Source organism: Gorilla gorilla, chromosome 9 (genome assembly GCF_029281585.2).
Source record: "Gorilla gorilla gorilla isolate KB3781 chromosome 9, NHGRI_mGorGor1-v2.1_pri, whole genome shotgun sequence".
Lineage (NCBI taxonomy): Eukaryota > Metazoa > Chordata > Mammalia > Primates > Hominidae > Gorilla > Gorilla gorilla.
Genome location: NC_073233.2, coordinates 120,165,848 through 120,186,705, shown reverse-complemented (window position 1 = coordinate 120,186,705; position 20,858 = coordinate 120,165,848). Strand labels below are relative to the sequence as shown.

At 43.8% G+C, this 20,858-nt stretch overlaps 1 pseudogene; it reads left to right on the top strand.

Moving 5' to 3' along the window:
* The first annotated feature begins 13,355 nt into the window (after positions 1-13,355).
* Positions 13,356-14,493, top strand: LOC101142330 (hsc70-interacting protein-like; annotated as a pseudogene).
* Positions 14,494-20,858: the final 6,365 nt, after the last annotated feature.

Sequence of the window (20,858 nt, the reverse complement as noted above, 5' to 3'; positions counted from 1 at the left end):
GTTGGTGGCGGGAGCCAAGGCTGAAATGTCCTGGAGTGCAGCAAGTGGAGAGAGGCTGAAGGGACCACAGTGAGTGAAGGGTAAACCAAAGTTATGAATCAGCAGAAGCTGTGATGCAGGGAAGAGGCAGGTGCAGAAAACAAGGCAAGGGAGCTGCCAGTGGCAAGCGGAGAATGGAGGACCTGCTCACAGAAGCCAGGTCGCCTTACTGGGGGAGAGCCAGAGCAAAGATCCAGGACTCCTGCTGGAGTGTAACCTCAGATCCAAATGCAGGCTCTGTGGACATTCTTGCTCCCTTGTTGCTCCCTTCTCCTTCCAGCTACCTCCCCAACTTCACTTGTACTGGTGTGTGAAGGCATCTGGTTATTGCCGCTTAAAGAACCCGGCCGGGCACAGTGGCTCACACCTGTAATCCCAGCACTTTGGGAGGGCGAGGCGGGCAGATCGCTTGAGTTCAGGAGTTCCAGACCAGCCTGGGCAACATGGCGAAACCCTATCTCTACAAAAAATGCAAAACAATTACCCAGGTGTGGTGGCACATGCCTGTAGTCCCAGCTATTTCGGGGGCTGAGGTGGGATGATCGCTGGAGCCCAGGAGGTCAAGGCTGCAATGAGCCAAGATCATGCCACTGCACTCCAGCCTGGATGACAAAGTGAGACCCTGTCTCAAAAAAAAAAAAAAAAAAAAAAAAAAAAAAAAAAAACCCACCTCAGTTCAACCATTAGCAAGTAGAGATGGACAGAGAAAGTCACACACACAAAAAAAGCCAATCAATAAGGAAACCACCTAAAAGAAGAACAATTATTTTACAGTTTCTGGGAATAATACTAATTAACATGTGTATAACCATTTGCAAATTTTGGCTTAGGATAATCATGAGAAACATAGAAATTGAATCTGAGTTCTGTCTCACCAGTCACCATTGAAGAATCAGTTCATTTTTGTCAGAAGGCCAGATAGGGGACTTTGCAAGCTACAGCTCACCCTGTCACATCTCAGTGGATCTTTTTGAGGTGGGGGGAAAAAAAAAAAAAACCTTGAGAAGCGAGAGCTAGGGGAAGGGAGGAAAGCATCTTGAAATAGACCATGGTGGCCACTAGAGGGAGATGCTACCTTGTGAAACATTTCACGGCCCGCTACTTCCAGGGAGAGTTCTCAGCTGAGACCAGAGAACGTGAAGGGACCTGCTCCCCTTCCTCCTCTTTTAGAGACGAGATGAGGCAGCATCCTCTCTGGAACCGAACGGGCTCTCCTCCGCCTTGGTGAAGACAAGGCCATGTTCTACAAAGTTCATGCATAACCCATCGTTCCTGCGGACCAAGGCAACAGGAATGGCCATCGTCTGGAGGGGCCGGCTGAAACAGAGCCGGAAGAAGAAATGTCTAATGCTGCCCTCAAACAGCTGAGAGAATACGGAGAAGGGCCACATTTGCTATGCGCGGCTTCAAATGGCGGAACTAGGGCCCATGGCTGAGAGCTACAAGGAGAAACCACTCAGTACAAGAAGGGCTCCTTGGAAACACAGCTGACCAAATTGTGGAGTGGATCCAGCTGACACTGACCATCTTTGGGTGTGGCATAGATGGGCAACCACACTGTGTGGGCAGTTGGTCTCACCGCCTCTAAGACACGTTCCATCTCTGAGAACCTGCAGGAAGGAGAGAAGTGGCCTTGCGACGCCCACCCGCCCCGCCCACGCCGAGTGCTTCTTTGCCGCCCATCCTACCGCGTGCCACCAGGGGGCGCCGCTGCTCTGGAAGACGCCTTACCACTGAGGTTTCAGAACCAATCCCTGAGAGCCAAGTGCCCACCCTCAACCAAAAGACCACCTGTTAGGTCGGGATAGCACAATGAATCTGGATTGGTTGCACCTCCGCTATTCCAAACACATTGCAATAGTACGTAAAGTATAAAAAGAAAAAACCAAAAGATATAGTTCCTGCCCACTGCCGTGGCTCACACCTGTAATCCCAGCGCTTTGGGAAGCCAAGGTGGGAGGATTGCTTGAGGCCAGGAGTTTGAGATCAGCCTAGGCAACACAGCAAAGCCCCGTCTCTACAAAAAAAAAAAAAAAAAAAAAAAAAAGCCAGGTGTGGTGGCAAGCACCTGCAGTCCTAGCTATTTGGGAAGCTGAGGAGGGAGGATCGCTTGAGCCCAAGAGTTCAAGGTTACAGTAAGCTATGATTATGCCAATGCACTCCAGCCTTGGGACAGAATGAGAACTTGTCTCTAAAAAAAAAAAAAAGGATATAGTTGAGCTGAAAAAAAAATATGTATGAATATCTCTTTGGATCAGAAAAGGAAGATAAACCCAAAGCAGTGAGCAAGGCTGAAGCTCCAGGACGGCTGCCCAGTGCTACCTGGGGTTACAAATTCCTGGGGAGCCATGGGCCCGGGGAGGGGAAGGACAAAGCCTCCCTTCCAGGAACTGAGACAAGCCACCCACTGTGCTGTCTCCAGTATCTCCTGTCACCAGCCACCTTCATGAGGCGTTTCTAGACCTGGGGTTCAGAAGGACAGGAGGAAGCAACTGCAAAACCTCTAGACAGGTGCAGTTGAACAATGAGAAGAGAAAGAAGAAAAAATCCAAAAGCCTCCCATTCCACATGAGCCTGCAAATCCAAAATTACAAAACACAGGAAGAACCTCATGCTAAGCCTAGCAGCCAGCAGCACCAACACTCTGAACATGAATCAATCCAGATAAAATTAGTATTCAGAAGCAGCATGACATACATGCATACATTGAGGCTGATAAGAGAAAAAGGAAGCATAATGCTGTCATCCACACAGGGTGAATGTCCAAATAGCACATGCCGCTGGCCTTCTGAGGAGCACCCCTTGGGGTCCACTCACAGACAGGACCAGGAACACGCGTGCAGGTCCCCATGACCCTTTTCTCCTAGGTTAGCACTGTACTGCCTGGGAGGGAAAAAGAAGCAAAAGTTGCTTCCTGGGAGAGTCAGGAAGGGACATTCTACTGATGACACTAGTGGTTTGGGGCCTATCCGGGACTAAAGCAGCCCCTCTCTTGAGCCCCGTGTCCTCAAAGAGAGACTAGTAGATTGAAAAAGTACTGGTTCAAGGAATGTGAAACCTGCTATTAACTGATTTATTACTTTAGACAAGTCACTTTCCTTCTCAGAGCCTCTGTTTCCCCAACAGTAAAATGATGTTAAACAGATCATCCCTAACATAAGGTTATCTTTGATAACCCAGGTAAGGTTATCATTCTCAAAGAAAGGAATCAGTAACTCATCTCTTTAATTCTTTCATTTTTAATACAAGCCTAGCACCTTTTCTTTTCTAAGTACAGTATTTAATTTCTGGTTGTAATATTAATCTATGTTCATTAGTAAAAGGGAAAAACTCAAAGAAGGAAATAAAAATGACTGCAATGTCACCAGTTAGAGACAACACTGCTAACATTTGCTGTAATTTCCAGTGACCTTTCTTTTACTGTGCTAATATAAATATGAGGGTTTTTTTTTACAGAAATCAGGTAATAATATTCACTGCTAACTGAACATCTACTACCTGTCAGACACAGGACCAAGTGCTATACAAACATCTCACCAATCTTTATAGCAACCTGCAGGGGAGACACCAATGTCTCCAATTTACTGAAAAGAAAATTTCTGTGCAACAAAAAGTCAAGCAACCTGCCTGAGGCCACATAACTGTGAGGAACAGAGCAGAATTCCTACCATACCAGCTTCCTGAATGGTCTACATTGTCTTGTGACTTTTTTTTTTTTTACTTATTTTTAACATGTTCCCATTTTTCAGTTACTTTTCTAACACATTATTGTAAGTGGTTCAAGGTATTAATCACATAATCCCTTACTGGCTAGCATTTAAGATGTTTTCAGTTTTCACTATCATAGACAATGCTGTGATTATCTTCCTTCCATATAATTCTTTCTACTCAGCAGTAATCATCCTTAAGATAAAAACGTTGAACATCCTGATCAAAGGGTATGCACTTTCTTCTTTTGTTTTTTTATTTTGAGACAGAGTCTCACTCTGTTGCCCAGGCTGGAGTGCAGTAGCGCGGTCTCGGCTCACTGCAACCTCCGCCTCCCGGGTTCATACCATTCTCCTGCCTCAGCCTCCCAAGTAGCTGGGACTACAGGCGCCCGCCACCGTGCCCAGCTAATTTTTTGAATTTTTAGTAGAAACGAGGTTTCACCATGTTAGCCAGGATGGGTATGCACTTTCTTAAGGCTATTGACAAATAGTGTCAAATTGCCCTCCAAAAAACTCGAACAATTATTCTCCCTTTAACAATTTATGAAAGTTCAATTTGCCTGCAACCTCATTAATGTTGGAAGTGATCTCATTTTTATTCATCTTAGCTGATGTTATAGGTGAAATGTCTTGATTGTTAATGTAGTTAAATTTTGTTCTAAAGTCATCAACCACTTCATGATTCATTTTAATAAGCACCTATATACAAATCCTTGGAAGACAGGAGGAAAATGAAGAAATGGGATCAAAAGGAGAGAGTATCAATTTCATTTATTTAACAAAAACCAAATACCTAACTTCTGCAAGGCATGTTACAGGCCCTGCAGGCATTCAAATGAGTAAGCACAAGCAACTATTGAGCACCTGCTGTATGCTCCAAGACACCAGACATGCTAAGTGTCATAGGAGAGACAAAAGAAGGTACAACATTTATCCTCCAAGAACCCAAAATCTAGTTGAGAAAGGGAAAAACCAACACAAGAAGGTGTTTTGAGCCTAATTCCTCTTTATCTGTTCTTTCATGGACTGGAGCTTCCACCTCCTTTTATGGCCTGCTCAGTAAACCTCAAACCATTGTGGCTTGTTCACATACCTCTCTTCCTGGATCACGTGGGAGCTCCAGAGGGCAGAGATGGGCTCTTACTCAACGGTCAAATGGACACCCTGGAATGATGGACGGACATCCTGGAATGATGGAATGATTTTCCAATTCTTACCTCATGATTGAGGGTTGTAAATTAGCAACAGGTTGCCACATCCCCTAGCCACTCCCTACCGCCCACCCCCCGCAGGCATCAGAAACACAGGGCCAGTACTCAGATACAAGGTCATAGGCATATACATTAAGTTAACATTAACAGCATTCATTTATTGGTTGGATTCAATAACCAGCCACACTCCCTGAAACTGTCAGAGTCTGACAGGGCATGCACTGCGACCCTTGGTTATGTCAGTACACAGGATGTTTATCTGACTGTTCATTTACATGACTGATTCAAGGGTTTTGGTTTTGTTTGTTTGTTTGTTTGTCTGCTTACTCTTTCTCCTCACTTACTGATGCTCACCTCTCCTCGCTGCCCTTCCAGGATCCACAGGTCATAAGATCATCACCCGCCACCTGATCTGATTCCCCTGGCTTAGAAACCTGGCCATTCACACATAAGCTCACCAAGTTCATTTCACTTGCAGTTGTCTTCTCATTTTTCTTTTTTACTTGCTGTGATTTTTCCAGCCCTCTCTCTGGCTCTCTCCCTCTCGCCTTGCTCAGAGAGGTTTTACACCAGCCCCTCCTAGGTCTCCTTTCTCCTTTCTCTAAGGTATGTCTCAACACCACTGACATTTCCTGAGTTTTCCATTTACTAGTCACTGAGGTCTTTTATGTGGACTGCCCAAAGCATCTAGAACCAGCACAGCCCAATAAACATTTGCTTAATTCAAACTCTGACTACTGTGCCACTGATTAGAATTTCAAGAGCTTCAGATTCATGTGCCCTGGAGGAAATGGGAAGGACTGGCTACCAAAGGTAGGATTTAAACCCGACTTAAAATCTAAGTACAACCCCAGTGCTTTAAGAAGCCGAGGCAGATGCATCCCTTGGGCCCAGAAATTCAAGGCTGCAGTTACCTGTGATTTCACTACTGCACTTCAGGCTTTGAGACAGTGCTACAGAGCAAGACCCTGTCTCAAAGAAAAAAAAAAAAAAATTAGAGCTAGCCTAGGTTTATGGGAGGAGGTCATCAATGTCTTTAACTGTGAATGGTTAGAGAAGAAAGGAACTGACCTTAGCCCAAATAAGTCATGGTCTTTGCTCCTGGGCAACATAGGGAGACCCCATCTTTACAAAAAAAAATAAATAATAATAATAATACATAAGGTCGGTATGCAGGATGTCCATCTGCCCGTTCATTTACATGACTGATTCAATCTCAATCTGAATGATAATGGGAGCAGAAAGGACTTCATCCCATCACCCCTTTCTTTCCTTTTCCCTCTACTCACTTCTGAGGAGCCATCAGTAAGACAGAGAAAAAGACAGAGAAAAGAGATAAACTGTTCACAAAATAGTGTTGAAGGTGCCAGTAGAGGTAGTCATTGCTGTGTGTCTTGTTCACGGTCTACACCAAAGATACTGAAGGGCCTGAGCTCCCTGAGCACACATGGACCTCCCAGGATGATCCTCCCCTTCAGAACTGCAGTAGGACCTAGAAAGGCCAGCAGATATGAAAGATGAAGAGGACTGCGTAAGAGGAAGGGAGACCAGAGCAAGACAGCCCCCCAGAGGTGTGACCAAGAAGGAGTAGAAATATTCCAAGAAAGTGAAGAAATATTTCCCCCATCCTCTGGATGCTGTGTGCATCGGCTAATAATCAGAGTCTCTTACTGGAATGAACTGGACCTGCATACCCTCCTGTAAGCCACCAATGTCACCAAGGGTCCCAGTGTGCATTATAACTGTCATTGACCAGACAGACCCTGTACTAGGTGTTGTACCTACATTACCTCAGTGAATGCCACCTAACACTATGTGCCCAAGACCACGAAGACTTCCAGCCAGGGATCTCAAACTCGAGGGCACATAAGAATCACCTTGGAGCTGGTTAAAATGACACGAAAAGTTATGGCTCCTAAATCTGGAGTGGGGTCCAGGAACATGCATTTTAAATAAGCATCTTGTGGGGCCTTCAGCATCTGCATCACTGTCACAGGTTGCTTATTAAAAATGCATGTTCCTGGCTGGGTGCGGTGGCTCATGTCTGTAATCCCAGAACTTTGAGAGGCCAAGGCAGGTGGGTCAGTTAAGCCCAGGAGTTCAAGACCAGCCTGGGCAACATGATGAAATCCCATCTCTACAAAAAATACAAAAACTGGCCAGGTGTGGTGGTGCATGCCTATAGTCCCAGCTATAGGGAGGTTGAGGCAGGAGGATCACCTGAATCCGGGGAGGTCGAGGATGCAGTGAGCTGTGATTGCATCACCGCACTCCATCCTGAGCCATAGAGTGTAACCTTATCTCAAAAAAAAAAAAAAAAAAAAAAAAAAAAAAAAAAATGCATGTTCCTGGACCGCCCCCCTCTGACCTACAGATCCAGAACCTGTATGCTCCAGCCCGGCCCTAATAGGCTAGTGGCTTCCCTTTGGACCCTTAGGACCAGCCAGTCTAGTCACACCACAACCATTGTCCTCAGAGAAAGCCCGTCTCACCATTTGTCCTCCAGAGAACATTCCTCCAACCTCCTCCTCCCGTTCTCACTATTCTCTCCATTGCAAACCTTCCCTCTCTGCCACTTAAAACTTCCACTGCTGAGTGAGCTCCCCTACATCTTCCACTCCTTCCTTTCCCTTATGAGCTTAGATGAAACCAGCAGGGGAAAAATGGCAGACATGAGCTGCAATGACAGCCACCACCCCTCCTCAGGGGAGCTCAGTCATCTTAGGCAGCAGGCAGCTGCAGTGATAATGGCCGCCCCCACCCCCCTGGAAACTCTTAGCAGAGTTAACAGAACAGAGCTGTTAACAGAGCTGTGCAGAGTTAACTTAACAGAGCTGTGCAGATTCTCAGCAGCCGCTTGACTGGGGTCTTAGGCAGTCTCCAGTCAAGTGGCTGCTGAGAATCTGCACAGCTCTGTGCTTGGGACCCAAGGCCCTGGTAGTGTAGCTCAAAAGTGGGATCTCCTGATCTGTGGGTTGCGCAGATCCGTGGAAAAAGTACGGTTTTCCAGCAGGGTAGCATGATCCCTAACCATCTCCCTTGGCTTGGGGTGGGAGCTGCCCTTTCCCCGTGTGGCTCCCAGGTGGGCTGTCGCACCACCCGGCTTTTCTTCACTCTTCGTGGGTCACATCAACTGCTTAGTCAGTCCCAGTGAGAGAACCTGGATACCCTGGTTGCTGGTGCAGGATTCACTTGCCATTTTGGTTCTTCCCAGTGGGAGCCTCTGACCACAGATGTTTCTAGTTGGCCATCTTGGCCTCTCCCCCCAGTACTAATATTTTTATATGAAGAAAATAGTATCTTTGAGGTTTTAAAGGCAACTGTGAAATAAAATTGTTTCACCTCCGGGTGAAAAAAATAAAAATAATAAACAAATAAAAATAAAACTCTGTTGCCTACAGATAGAATTCAAAATGCTTAGCATGACCTATAAGACCTAGCATGACTTGGCCCCTATTTACTTGCCAGCAACAGCATCTGTCACTCTTTTTCTTGAACATTACCTTTTCATTGTTCCCTGCTCACATCACACTGTTTTGTAATTCCACACTTCTCTCTTCCAGGAACACTCACCCCAACCTACCCCTAACCTTCAAAACAGTTCATCCAGGATGGCTGCAGTGACTCACACCTGTAATCTCAGTGCTTTGGGAGGCTGAGGCAGGAGGATTGCTTGAGGCCAGAAGTTTAAGACTTCAGTGAGCTATGATTCATGCCACTGAACTCCAGAGACAGAGACAGAGACAGAGAGAGAGAGAAAGAAGAAAGAGAGAGAGAGGAAGGAAAGAAAGAAGAAAGAAAGAAAGAAAGAAAGAGAAAGAAAACCAGCTCATCCACCATTTACCCAAAAAGCATTCTTTCCCTTCTTTTGTACTCCTAAGGCTTACCTCTATCTTAGCATTTACCCATTATTTTGAAATTATCTGTTTATGAACCTGCCTCTCAACACTAACCAAAAGCTATTCAAAAAGAGGGATCAGCCAGGCATGGTGGCTCATTCTGTAATTCCTTTGGGAGGCCCAGGTAGGAGGATTACTTGAGGCCAAGAGTTCAAGATCAGCCTGGGCAACATAGCAAGACTCCATCTCTACAAAAAAATAAAAGTTTTAAAAAGGAGAAATCTTAACTGGTCTTTATGCCCCTGCCCTAAAGCTTACCACAATGCCTGCCACATATTGGGCCCTCAAAACAAATTATTGATTAATTTTCACAATGGAGCTACAAGGCAGGCATTACAAATGAAAAAAACTAAGACCCAGAAAGCCAGTTACATTCCAGGAGATGGGAGGGCAGCAATTTGAAACCAACTCTACCGCTAAGGCCAAGGCTCTCTCAAGTACAACCTGGAAGACATGAGTGAGCAAGGAGATGGAGGTGAGAATCAGGTGTCGGGGCACCCACCCAGGACATGATGCGTGAGGAATGGAGGGATATGAAAGTGGACAAGATTCTCAAGGGTGGAAGAATATGGTCATGAGGCCTTGGCATTGTGGCTTCTAAGCAGAGCCCTGATACGCTAAACTGCCTGGCAATATCAGGCCAGGCAGTTTGGTCTGACATTGCCAGTTTAGCTGCCCAGGCATGTCTGCTAGCTAAATCTAAATGCTGGGCCTGAGGCCAACGTCCCCACAAATACCCACAACTCTGCTGCACAACCATATTCAGAGTCCTGCACTTACTCAGCCTCTGCTTGCTGAGCAAGCAGATACTACCTCTCTTGAGCACAAGCCTCCAGGAAGTTCCTAATGTAGATCAAGGTGGGAATATCCATGGAATATCCAAATTATATTAGAAGGCCAGGCAGGGTGGCTCACATCTGTGATCCCAGCATTTTGGGAGGCTGAGGCAGGCGGATCACTTGGGACCAGGAGTTTGAGACCAGCCTGGGCAACATGAAAAAACCCTCTACAAAAAAAAAAAAAAAAAAAAAAAAATTATCCAGGCACGGTGGCATTCACCTGTAGTCCTGGCTACTCAGGAGGCTGAGGCAGGCGGATCAATTGAGCTCGGAGACTGAGGTTGCAGTGAGCACCACTGCACTCTAGGCTGGGTAACAGAAGGAGACCCTCAAAACAAACAAGCAAACAAACTAACAAAGTATATTAGAAGATAAATAAATATGGACTTGAGTGGACAAGAGCATCTTTGCGCCTCAGCCTCTCCTGAGAGGTGCCTCTTCTCCCACCCACCTTCCAGGGGCCTTCCCCTACAAACCTAAACATAGAAGGCAGACAATGAAAGGGACCAAGAGGCAGATTCATGAGATAAGCCAAGGAAAGCCCAGGCCCAGGAGCCCACAGAATGAAAAGAATATTCTCAGACAGTAGCAAAACAGGAAGACTGTTCGACACAGCTGAATGCATGCATCAGAACATGGCCATCCCCTGCACACCCTTCTCTGGAGCTCTTAGGCTAGAAGATGATTTCTTCTGGACAAGGAAGACACAGGACATGGGGTGAAAATAATTCCAGCAAAAGAAAGCTAAATACACCATCCCGTGTTTACAAAACACAGGAAAAGTAGCAAGTGTATAGAGAACCAAGGATAAAGGCAGGATGCCCTTTTCTGGTAAACTTCATGCCAAACAAAGGTGAAGGGCTAGGATTAGCTCATTAGCAGGGAACTCAGGGCAAGAACACCCTGCCCTCTGTTCTGTCCTCACCTGAATCTCTGGGACGAAGCCAAGTTGTCACCTCCCTAAATGGTTCTAGAAACAGAAGAGTTCATCCCCTGCCTGGGGAAGGGACTTCTAGGTCTTCAGCTCTAATCATATGTTTTATGCACAGGTGGAGACATTCAGATCCATGGCCCCTCACCCTGTTTCTGCTCTGCAGACTGAGATAAGAGCCTTACGTTTACAAAGTTTCACAAGAAACTGGAATTTGTTGCCTTTCTTTTCCACCTCCCCTCAGCCAGCTCCACTTTTCCTCGGATGCGATGGAGACTCGCTGGAGGGGAGCACAAGCCACCCTGACTCACCTGCCGTTGCTCAGGAAGGGAGAGAAGAAACCTGTGAAACCCGGAAATCCCCTCTGGGGGAGGTGTGGCCAGCTCCCAGGCACCACCTCCGCAGAATCTCTCCAATCATAACAACAAGAAGGAAAACAAGCAGTTATCCAGTGCTTTCTCTATGCCAGCCATCACGCTCCACAAGTATTATGTCGTTAAAAGTTCCCAACAGCCTTACGAGCTGGGCACTGTCATTCTCCCCACTTTGTGGATAAGGAAATAAAGCAGTCGCATAAATTGGTCTGGGGTCACCCTTGGTTTCCCATTGGAGTGTAGGCTTCCTGAGGTTAGAAGTTGTTTTTATGGGCTGGGTGCAGTGGCTTACGCCTGTAATCCCAGCACTTTGGGAGGCTGAGGCGGGCGGATCACCTGAGGTCAGGAGTTTGAGATGAGCCTGGCCAACATGGTGAAAACCCGTCTCTACTAAAAATACAAAAATTAGCCCGGTGTGGTGGCAGGCGCCTATAATCCCACCTACTCGGGAGGCTGAGGCAGGAGAATCGCTTGAACCTGGGAGGCGGAGGTTGCAGTGAGCCGAGATTGTGCCATTGCACTCCAGCCTGGGTGACAGAGTGAGACTCCCTCTCAAAAAAAAAAAAAAAGAAGTTGTTTATATGACGCTTTGGGAGTGATATTAAGAACATAAATGCTGACTGACCAACTGAAAGATTCGAAGCACCGTGGGTATTTAATAAATGTTATTGATCGCTATTAAAAATCATTAATATGATTTTATATGTCTCAGGAAGCAGTACTACAAATAATTCTGAAGTTACTCTATCAATAACAAATTATGTAAGTGACAAAATTGCATTTGTTCACAAGGCTAGAAATAGAGCCTATTTGTTTTCAGGAATGTGGACATTATTTGTTTTTGTTGATAAGAAAGATTAGCTGCTATGGTATAAATAACGATATTTAGTTGCTACTACATAGTATCAAATCAGTGCAAAAGGAAAAATCACAGATCACGAGATATACGGCAGAAGTTAGAAGAATGTAAGGGAATTAAATGAATTAAAGGCCGTTTCTGTGACTCAATTAATTGAATGATATTGAAAAGAGAAGGTAGAAAGCTGGATTCAGGGCTGATTTTCAGGAGCCTAGTTGTAAATAATTAGGCCACCCCTTGGACGTGTACACGACGTCAATACCTCATAGCCTCCACAGGAGCAGGGTTCATCTCCTCCTCCCAGTACCTGCAACAACAGACCCAACACGGAGATGCCAGCACGGAAATTCCCACGATCACAAACCCCACCTTTCTCTTATCATTCTGTTCTACCTTTCTTTTCCCTATATCCTTAACTTCTTACATTTTAAATCTTGTTTTTCTGTAAGCTGCTTTAAGTCCTACCTGAATAAGGCAGGGTATCAGAAAATCAATACACTCTTCAGGAACTTAACTGAAGGGAATTTCCTGTGAGAGCACGTGGCCTTGACTTTGCCCCTGGAAAGATGTCCTCGTCACATCCTTGTCAGACCACCACAGGAACCCACAGCTCATCCTGCCTGTTCCAATTCATGTCCCACTCATTAAACCATCCTGGTTTTTTTGTTTTGTTTTGTCTTGTTTTGTTTGCTGCTGAATCCTCTGGTTAAACCGCAGGAGCAATGCAGCCAAATGTCTTGATAAAATGTCAGACCTTTCCATGAAATTTCTAAGTGTAGCTATGCAGGACAGAGGAAGAGCCACTTGTTTCCAGTTACTGACCTAGGTGGGCTTAGTTCTCTTCAGGGTTCCTGCAGTGGGTTTCCTCTCAAGCAGAGAGTTCTTGCCTCTCAAAGGAAGAAGCCACACTGGCCATGTAAAGAGAGTGTCCAAACCTTCCTCTTCCGCAGCTGGAGATACCTTCCCAGTTCCTCTTCTGTTTGGGGACTGGGAAGCTCTGAGTCCCAACTTCTCTTGTCCAATTTCACTTTCTCACCCACTAACCCCTGCTCTCACTCAACCACTAAGTGCCCTCAACACTGATCTCTGCCTAAAAGTGACTGAAATAAATGTTCAATTTTGGGGGGATGACTGATTCTAATGTTGGGAAGAGGAGCTTAAAAGATCTGACCTCCCACTCAGTGAGAAAGGGGTCCTTGAACACCTTTCTTGAGACGTAACCTCCCTACTCCTACTTAAATGCTAGCAATTCCTGCTTTTTGCCACAGTAATGCAAGGCATTTCTGGAAGTTACGATGCAAACTAAATCTTTTTAGATCTCTGGTTTCAAAACTTTGGATTTTAGGCACCTAGATAGGTGCTAAGTTTTCATTTTGTTAAATAAGGACATTTAAAAAATAAATAGGTGCCCCCTTCTGCGCGGTCACACCGAGCCAGCGCCTAGGCCTGGAACCGGGCCACAGCCCCTCAGCTTCATCCACCACCTCCCGACCATGGACCCCCGCAAAGTGAATGCACTTCGGGCTTTTGTGAAAATGTGTAAGCAGGATCTGAGCATTCTGCACACCAAGGAAATGCACTTCCTGAGGGAGTGGGTGGAGAGCATTGGGGGTAAACTATCACCTGCTACTCAGAAAGTTAAATCAGAAGAAAATACCAAGGAAGAAAAACCTGATAGTAAGAAGGTGGAGGAAGACTTAAAGGCAGACGAACCATCAAGTGAGGAAAGTAATCTATTAATTGATAATGAAGGTGTGATTGAACCAGACCCTGATGCCCTCAAGAAATGGGAGATGAAAATGCAGAGATAACAGAGGAGATGATGGATCAGGCAAATCATAAGAAAGTGCCTGCTATTGAAGCCCTAAATGATGGTGAACTGCAGAAAGCCATTGACTTATTCACAGATGCCATCAAGCTGAATCCTCAGTTGGCCATTTTGTATGCCAAGAGGGCCAGTGTCTTCGTCAAATTACAGAAGCCAAATGCTGCCATCTGAGACTGTGGCAGAGCCATTGAAATGAATCCTGACTCAGCTCAGCCTTACAAGTGGCGAGGTAAAGCACACAGACTTCTAGGCCACTGGGAAGAAGCAGCCCATGATCTTGCCCTTGCCTGTAAATTGGATTATGATGAAAATGCTAGTGCAATGCTGAAAGAAGTTCAGCCTAGGGCACAGACATTGCGGAACATAAGAGAAAGTATGAGAAAAACGTGAAGAGCGAGATCAAAGAAAGAACAGAAAGAGTTAAGAAGGCTCGAGAAGAGCAAGAGAGAGCCCAGAGGGAGGAAGAAGCCAGACGATAGTCAGGAGCTCAGTATGGCTCTTTTCCAGATGGACTTCCTGGGAGAATGCTTGGAATGGGAGGGGGCATGCCTGGGATGGCCAGAATAACTGGACTCAATGAAATTCTTAGTGATCCAGAGGTTCTTGCAGCCATGCAGGATCCCGAAGTTATGGTGGCCTCTTCCAGGATGTGGCTCAGAACCCAGCAAATATGTCACAATACCAGAGCAACCCAAAGGTTATGAATCTTATCAGTAAATTGTCAGCCAAATTTGGAGGTCAAGCGTAATGTCCTTCTGATAAAGACCTTGCTGAAGGAAAAGCAACCTAGATCACCTTATGGATGTCGCAATAATACAAGCCAGTGTACCTCTGACCTTCTCAACAAGAGAGCTGGGGTGCTTTGAAGATAATCCATATCCCTCTCCCTCAAATGCAGCTGAAGCGTTTACCGTGGTTTGCCATTAGGGTATTCATTCAGATGTTTTCCTACTAGGAATTACAAACTTTAAACCCTTTTTAAACCTTAAAAATATTTAAAACAAATTTAAAGGGACTGTTAATTCTTATATTTTTCTTTACTAATCATTTTGGATTTTTTTCTTTGAATTATTGGGCAGGGAAGATACTTATGTATGGAAGATTATTGCTCTAATTTGAGTGAAATAAAAGTTGATTAGTGCGAGGCAAACATAAAAAAAAGTAAGTAAATAAATAGGTGAAGGAGGGGAAAATCTACCATCTATAATCTACAATGACCATAGTTTCATAAAAGAAAGAACAACAAAACATCAGAAAGCCATAATGTCAAAATAAAAGGCAGGCCTTTAAACCAAATCAATGTTTCTTTCTTTTTAAAAATGTCATAATTTTGCCCTCATCTCTGTCATTCCATGAAAACAGGTAAACAGTTGATCAAGATCATTGCCAGCCTGGAGTTTGGCAATAATTGCTATAAAGCAGGGGTTATTTTCCCAGAAGGCCATGTGACCTGGAGCAGCTCAACCATCCAACCCCAGTCCACTGACCACAGTGGGCCAATGAGGCAACACAAGTAAAGCACAGTGCAGATCCAGCTGTGCTCTCAACATGCAATTTTGGATTAAACGAAGACAAAAATATGATCAACAAAAAGTCTTGAGCAAAGATAGAACAATTAACTATTGCTGTGATAAACTTTTCTCCAAGTTCTATCAAATGTAAGTAGATGAGGCACGTGTCCCACACGTACAACAAAATATACACACGGCATATTAAAATTAACATGTGCTGTATCTGGAATATGTCTGAATCTGAAATGCTAAGCAGAGCACACATGTATTCCCTAGATAGTAAGCTGTCCAGTGGAGAGAATCCCCAGCCGGTGGGAAGGAGGCCGGGATCTGGCCCTGACTTTGTCACTAAGTGGTTCTTAAGCCTGGGGCAAGTTGTTTAATTTTTCTGTGCTCAGTTTTCTCAGACATAATAAGGGAGTTAGATTAAAATCATCTGTTAGGGCCAGTCCTGCTTGAAAATTCTTAATGTAATACATAGTAGCGTGTTCCCTCTCTCTGAGAATTTGTAAGTCCTCGGGGAATGAGAAGAATGGTATGCATCTTCTCAAAAGCTGACCACGGGCTATCCCTAAAGCATGGGGACTCTCACTTTGGGCTATTCAAAAGCATAACACCCACAATGCTGAACCAAAGAGCCAGAGGCACAACCCAATTAGCTCATAAATCAACATGTGCGGACTTGAACATCCATTGTGGGTCAACAAATGAGAGTAAAACTTCTCCAGCTACCCCCAGCTCCCTGGACGCCCTTGTCCCTCGAGTTAACACAGACACTTGCCATCAGTGGTAAAAACTTCCTCTTAGAGGGTTGACTCTGTGGCATGCATGTTACATGCATTACCTCTTTTAAACCTTAACACAATCCTGCAAGGTTGGTCGGAGTCTCTCCATAATATGGATGAGAAAACTGAGGCTCAGGTAGGTTAAGTACAGTCCAAGGTTACAATGTGAGGAGGAAGATTCCAATGGAGGCCTCTTGGACTCTAACATCTGTGCCCTTTCTCATGTTCTCCATATTGCATCTGTCACACCTCTGACATGCCCAGGAGACACATCAAAAACCCCAGGGCTCCTCAGACTAGTGATCCCTGCATCCATCAGTGGTCGTGTCTGGTGAATTTCAGAGAATCTCCCATTACACTTTGACCTTGGAAGGCCAACTGCTTTCTACTCTCTGACAGCTCTCCTTCCCAGGGAGACCAACAAGGCATTGAAGCACCCAATAGACTTTCTACAGCATGAAGAGCCTCTGCATATAAGCTGTAGGCAGACGGGCAGGCTTGGGGTGCACAGGGCAGTCATGGAACCTAGCTTTTCCAACTTTAACGATTAGTCCGGCATTCAACTCTAACCTGGTTTACTCAAACCAGCTGCTAAACGCTTGCTATTCAAGGTGTGGTCCATGGATCAGCAACTTCCTTGTATCACCCAAGAGCCTGTTAGAAATGAGGAATCTCAGACCCCATATCAGACGCACTGAATCGGAAACTGTACTAGCAAGATGCTTCCGGTGACTTGAACACACATGCATGTTCTAAAAGCTCCATCCAAGAATCATTGATGGGGCTTTTTGAAAGTGTGAATTTCCAGGAACTACAGCCCAGAATTGTAGAAAAGGGGATGGAGAAATACAAGGAGGCCCCAAATATGTGTTTTTTATTTTAAAACTTGTTTTCTTTTGGTCTCCTGTCCTCAAGAAAAATCAAGTCCTTTCCAGCTTGATTCAAAGAACAATTTTGTTTTATGAACAGCTGTCCCCATAGCCAGTAGGGCTACAGGCCAGTAGACACGCCCCCCTCCCTAGAGGACATGCCAGGGTCCTCACACAGGCCCTCTATCGGGCTGAGCTCCATCTTGCAGAAAATGCATGGAACAATTCCACATAAATCAGAGTGTTCCCTTCTGAGTCGTTTCCCATCCCCCCAATCCCATGTCCCCCAGTTCATAAGGAGATTAGACCATCATCCCCATATCAATAGCAGAAGTCCTATATTTTATTTTCTACCATCCTAATCTGTATAAATTTAGGAAAGAGGGAAGAAGAAAGGAAGGAAGGTAGGAAACTAATTAACATTTGTTAAAAATGTATACTATATGTCAGGCCCACCCTGTTCCCTAAAATGGTTTTGGGGTTTGTTTTGTTTTCTTTTTTGAGATGGGGGTCTCAATATGTTTCTCAGGCTAGACTCAAACTCCTAAGCTCAAGTATTTCTCCTATCCCAGCCTCTCAAGTAGCTGAGACTATAGGGGCACACCACCAGACCCAGTTCAAAACAGCTTACATACACTTTTCATTTAATATACATAAAAGTATGTAAGACTGATATTATTGCCTTAATTTTAGAAGTGGAGACTAAAGCTCAGATAGTTTAAAAACTCTCCCAAAGCAAGGATTCTGAACAAGACCCAATACTAAAGTTCTGTCACATTCTTTCTGCTACCCCAACTTGCCTACATAGCATATTATGTAAACAAAAATTTTATTGAGATATAATTCACATACCATAAAATTCAATTTGGTAGTTTTTAGTATATTCACAAGGTTGTGAAACCATCACCACTGTCTACTTCCAGAACCCTTCCATCATCCCCAAAAGAAACCCCAAATCAATGAGCAGTCATAGTCATTTCCCATTCCCCGCACCATCCCTAGTCCCTGGCAATCACTTTCTGTCTCCGTGGATTTGCTTCTTCTGGATATTTCATTTTTGAAATATTTCATATTTCTGTCTGTGGATTTTCATATTTCTGTCTCTGTGGATTTGCTTCTTCTGGATATTTCATTTTTTAAATATTTCACATTTCTGTCTCTGTGGATTTTCATATTTCTGTCTCTGTGGATTTGCTTCTTCTGGATATTTCACTTCATTCACTTCATTTCATAGAAATGAAAGCATGCAATATGTGGTCTTTTGTGTCTGGCTTTTTTCATTTAGCACAGTCATTTCAAGGTTCATCCATGTTGTTGCATGTATCGGTACTTGATTTATTTTTATAGCTGAACAATAGTCCATTGTAAGAACATACCACATTTTGTTTATCCATTCATAAGTTGATGGACACTTGGATTGTTTCCACTTTTTAGCTATTATGAGTAATGTTCCTATAAACATTCATGTACAAGTTTTTGTGTGGACATACATTTTTAATTCTCCTGGGTATATACCTATGAGTGGAGTTCCTGGACCATATAGTAGTAACTCTATGTTTAGCTTTCTGAAGAAATGCCAAACTGTTTTCCAAAGTGGCTACATCATTTTATATTTCCACCAGAAATGAATGAGGGTTCAACTTCTACATATCCATACCAACTCTTATTATTATCTGTCATTTTGATAGCAGTAATTCTAGCTACAAAGAGGTATCTCATTAAGTTTTTGTTTGCATTTTCCTAATAACTAATAACGTTGAGCACCTTTTCACATGCCTATTGGCCATTTGTACATTTCTTTGGAGAAAGTATTCAAATCTTTGCCCATTTTTAAATTGGGATATTTGTCTTTTTGTTGTTGAGTTGTATTCTTTATATATTCTAGAAACTAGGCCCTTTTCAGATATATGATGTAGATTATCTTTTCACTTTCTTTTTTTTTTTTTTTTTTTAAGATGGAGTCTCACTCTGTTGCCCAGGCTGGAGTGCAGTGGTGCAATCTTGGTTCACCGTAACCTCTGCCTCCCGGGTTCAAGAAATTCTCCTGCCTCAGCCTCCTGAGTAGCCGGGATTACAGGCACGCACCACCACGCCTGGCTAATTTTTGTATTTTTAGTAGAGATGAGGTTTCATCATGTTGGCCAGGCTGGTCTCGAACTCCTGACCTCAGATGATCCACCCTCCTTGGCCTCCCAAAGTGCTGGGATTACAGGCGTAAGCCACCGTGCCCAGCCCTTTTCACTTTCTTGATAGTCGCCTTCAAAGAACAAAAGCTTTTAGTTTTGAAGTCCAATTTATCTATTTTTTCTTTACTTATTTTTGCCTCAGGCATCATGTCTAATAAACCGTTGCCTAAACCAAGGTTATGAAGATTTATACCTATATTTTTTCCTAAGAGTTTTATAGTTTTACATTTAGGCCCTTGGTTCACCTTGAGTTAATTTTGTATATGGTATGAGTAGGGCTCCAACTTTATTCTTTTGCATGTGGATGTTCAGTTGACCCAACACCATTTATTTCCCCATTGAGTTGTCTTGTTACCCTTGTCAAAACCCAGTTAATAATAAATGTGTGGGTATGTTTCTGAAATCTCAGTTCTATTTCACTGATGTATGTCTATCCTTATGTCAGTACCACACGGTCTTGATTACTGTAGCTACACAGTAAGCTTTAAAATTGGGAAGTGTAAGTCCTCAAACTTTGTTGAGTTTTGTTTGTTTGTTTTTCAAGATCATTTTGACTATCCTGAGTGTGTTGTTATAGTTTTCCGTATACAAGTCTTGCACTTTTTTTGTTAAATGTATTCAGTTGACCTATCTTCAAGTTCACCAATACTTTCTTCTACCAGTTCAAATATGCTGTTGAGTTCTTCTAGTGACTTTTTAAAATTGTAGTTATTGTACTTTTCCATTGCAGAATTTCTATTTGGCTCTTTTTATCATTTTAATCTCTTTATTACTATTCTTTATTTGGTGGGACAATCACCAAAATCAATCTCTTACTTTAATTCTTTAGACATGATTTCTTCTAGTTCTTTGAATGTATTTATAAAGCTGAGTTAATGTCTATGTCCTGTTAAGTTCAGTGTGTGGGCTTCTTCGGGGACAGTTTCTGTTTACCTGGGATTTTTTTCTTCTGTATAAGCCATATTTTCTTGTTTATTTGTATATCTTATAATTTTTCTTGAAAACCAAACATTTAAAAAACATGAAGCCAAGCAAAGTGACTTATGCCCGTAATCCCAGCACTTTGGGAGGCTAAGGCAGGAGGATTGCTTACGCCCAGGAGTTCAATAACAGTCTGGACAACATAGCAAGACCCTGACTCTACAAAAACTATAAAAATTAACCAGGTGTAATGACACGTGCCTATAGTCCCAGCTACTTGGGAAGCTGTGGCAGGAGGATCACTTAAGCCCAAGAATTTGAGGCTGCAGTGAGCTATGACTGCACCACTTCACTCCAGCCTGGGCAATAGTGAGACTGTGTCTCAAAAAAATAAATAAATACACACACACACACAATGTGACAACTTTGGACACCAGACTCCCTTCTCCTCCCTGAGTTTGTTTTTGTTGCTGTTTATTGTTCTTTTTTATTGTTGTTGTTGCTGCTGTTTGTTTTATGACTTTCCTAAATTAATTTTGTGAAGTCTGTATTCTTTATCATGTGTAACCGCCAAAGTCTCTGTTCTGTTTGCTTACTGACCAGCTAATAAATAGATTTTGTTGTAATTTCTTGAACTAATAACTCTGGAACCAACAAGTCTCCCAGTCTTTGCCAAGCACTTCTGCATGTGTGTTTTGGGGAATGCCTTCAGTGATCAGATAGGCAGTTTACAGCTCTACCTTAGCCTTTACTTCTTACTTGTGCAGAGCCTCAAGGTCAGCCAGAGGTGAGCGATTAGGGCCTCCTCAGGTCTTTCCTGGGAATGTGTGTAGCCCTACACATGCACATGGCTTTTTAGATTCCCAGGGATTTGTCCAAGCTTTTCAAACCCCCTA